General features: G+C 39.0%; 1 pseudogene across 1 annotated transcript; it reads right to left on the bottom strand.

Annotated features, from left to right (window-relative positions):
* Positions 1–1,433: 1,433 nt before the first annotated feature.
* On the bottom strand, positions 1,434–2,789 carry LOC309796232 (survival of motor neuron protein-like; annotated as a pseudogene). Its single transcript has 2 exons — positions 1,939–2,789; positions 1,434–1,716 (listed from the first exon to the last, which is right to left on the bottom strand). The product of its transcript is annotated as a survival of motor neuron protein-like (transcript).
* Positions 2,790–3,404: the final 615 nt, after the last annotated feature.

Below are 3,404 nucleotides of genomic sequence, written 5' to 3' on the forward strand. Positions count from 1 at the left end.
CTGTGTGGTCCTAAGGCTGGTGCCAGTTGGCTGGTGGGTGGGGCTGGGTCCCTGTGTGGCTAACTGTGGGGCCCAGAGATCTCTGTGGCTGGTGGGTTGGTGAGCCCCTGGCACTAATTGGCTAGAGGGAAGATTTCAAATTGTTGCTTGTCAGCACCAGTGCCCTCACAGTAGAATGAGTGCCCCAAAATGGCTACTGGCAACATCTTCATCCCCTGGTAGTTTACCAATTGCCTCTTGCATCCCCAGAAGGCTCTTCAAGATCAACAAGTGTGTCTGACCCAGGATTTGTCAAACTACTGCCTTTGCACTGTGACTTGAAGCATGTGAGATTTTACACATTCCTTTTAAGAGTGGAGTCTGTTTCCTACAGCTCTTAGGATTTCCCATATGTAAGACCTGCTGGCCTTCAAAGCCAGATGTTCTGGAAGCTCATCTTTCTGATGCAAGACCACTGGGCTGGGGAGAACAATGTGGGTCTTGGACCCCTCAGTTCTTGGGAAGAACTTCTGCAATTGTGATTATCCTCCCATTTGTGGGTTGCCTAACTTGGTGTGCATCTTGACTTTTCTATGTCTCTGTCCCTCTCGTCTCATTGTGGTTTCTTCTTTTTATCTTTAGCTGTCAAAACTATTTTCTGCTAGTGCTTAGGTTGTTCTCATAGACAGTTTCTCAGTTAATATTTGAAATTTTGATATGCCTATGGGAGGAGGTGAGCTCAAGGTCTTCCTGTTCTGCCATCTTGACATTCCCCTGCTTCTCTTATATTTTTCATACTGTTTTTCCTTTTATTTTTTTCTTACTGATTTTGATGAAAGGTGGTTTTACTTAAAGATTTATTATTTATTTTTAAGTACATTAATAAAATTTTAACATACTAAGAAAGTTACACAAGCCTGACAGATTGACTTTTCTGAACTATATGTGTCCTTGTTTTTCTTTTAGTAACTCACATTTTCATTGTTCAGTTATTCAAACTGATTACTACTTAAAAACACCTGGTTGGGGCTTCCCTGGTGGTGCAGTGGTTGAGAGCCCGCCTGCTGATGCAGGGGACATGGGTTCATGCCCCAGTCCAGGAAGATCCCACATGCTATGGAGCGGCTGGGCCTGAGAGCCATTACCGCTGAGCCTGCACGTCTGGAGCCTGTGCTCTGCAATAGGAGAGACCACAACAGTGAGAGGCCTGCGTACTGCAAAAAAAAAAAAAAAAAAAAAACAAACAAACAAAAAAAAAACCACAAAATACAAAACAAGACAAAACAAATCACCTGGTTGACATGAGTCACATGCAATAAGGGCAAATGCAGATGATTGTGCCACCCAACTAAGTGTGTATGATGAAAATAATGAAACTTTTGTTCACATGGATCAAGGCACATAAAAGTATCATTCTTCTTGGGAGAGAGCTGCACCAATTAAAGAACACTGAATTATTCCTTAATTAAAATGTGATCACCTTTTATTTCTTTCTGATTTTGTTTGAAACCCATAGAGTAACCAGTATGATAGTCACTCATGTATCAGGAGATTAGCTTATTTCCCAAAGCATCAGCATCATCAGGAGAATCTGGACATGTGATAAGTGATGAGGGAATTATTGGTGGCCCAGAAGGAAATGGAGGCAGCCAGCATGATAGGAAGTGTGGTGGTGGTGATGGTGTTTGATTTGTTTCCTGGGCCATGTCCTGATCCTGGCATAGGAGAATGAGGTGGAGAGAGAGAAGACTTTCGTGGAACAGCTTTTTTTTTTTTTTGCAGTACGTGGGCCTCTCACTGCTGTGGCCTCTCCCGCCATGGAGCACAGGCCCCAGACGCGCAGGCTCAGCTGCCACAGCTCATGGGCCCAGTCGCTCCACAGCATGCGGGATCCTCCTGGATTGGGGCATGAACCCACGTCCCCTGCATCGGCAGGCAGACTCTAAACCACTGCGCCACCAGGGAAGCTCCCCATGGAACAGTTTTGACTTGATATTATTTGGTTTATTTCCAGCAGACCTGGAGGAGTTCTCACTTTCATATGTTAAAATTTGACTTTCATTTTCAGTATCTTGCACATTCTGTTCTATATTATTAGCTACTTCAGAGGTTGGGGAAAATAAATCAGACAGATTTTGTTCCTCCCTAGTTCCATATCTAGTGTAAACCACAATACAGTTTTCTCTCTTAAAATCAACTGAAACAATGTTAGTTTTGTGAATGCATCTGTCTTCTGACAAAACAGCACAACATTTGTCACCTACTTTCCACTGCTTCAAGAGAGTTGTGGTATTCTTATTTTGGCTTTTATTCTCCTAGCCATGTTTTCTTTTAGGTGTGCCTTTTGGTTTATCTGAAGCTTCAGAAATGTCACCATTCTTTAAAGTGTGCTTAAATGGAGCCATGTTTTTATCATAAGCTTTTATCACTGCTGTATCATCCCAAATGTCAGAATCATCACTCTGTCCTTTGCTGCACTGGAATAACATTGGGTCCTCCTGCTCTGGGATGCCTTTACCACGACTTCCTGGTGTTTTGTTTGTTTTTCAAATTTTATATTTCGTTAGTCTGTTCAAAGCATCAGTTTAGGGTCTTTTTTTACCTTCTTATTTTTATTTCATTTCTCTTTATTTTTTTCTCTAATTGTTATTATATACTTTACTCCATTTTCCTTGAGTTTTGCTGTTGTTTTGTTTCTATTGTCATGAGTTGTATGCTTAATTTATTATTTTCTAGCACATGCATTAGTCTATACATTATACCTTGGCATATTTTTAGATACAATTCACAAATTTTGGTATATATTATTTTAATTATCATTTATTTTGAATTAATTTAAAGTTTCTATTGTGTTTATTTGACTAATGAGTAATTTGAGATTATGCTTTACTTTCCTATTTTTAATGTGCTTTCTAATTTATCTATCATACTTATTGATGCAGTTTTTATAGAGGGTTACTTGGTTATTTCCATCAAAATTTATAATGTACTTTTCTTTAGACAAACCAAACCCACATCTAAGAATAAATGTCACAGCTGTATTCACATAAGTACATAGAGACACAGTAAAGAGTGAACCACACTGGGGAAAACCCAACCACTAGACACATGGCAGAAACAAAGAATCTTCTCTCCAATTCTTAATATATTGAAAATCAAATAAGCCTTTTAATTGTTATCACCCACATTTTATAGTGGAAATAATTCCAAAGGTCATTCCTAAATTCAAAATATAAGGGAAGTGAAACCCTACTGTGTAGCCAGAATAATATTATAATCAGATATTAGTGAACATTGATAATGTGCATCTCACATTCTTAGAAGGGCATTTTCTACAAGGTTATCCAGAAATTCACTTGTAGGTTTTTGTCAAGTAATTGAAAGGTGTCAAATATTTTATTTAAATATTTACTTAATCTGGCATT

Source organism: Mesoplodon mirus, assembly GCF_964341445.2.
Source record: "Mesoplodon mirus genome assembly, chromosome: X".
Lineage (NCBI taxonomy): Eukaryota > Metazoa > Chordata > Mammalia > Artiodactyla > Ziphiidae > Mesoplodon > Mesoplodon mirus.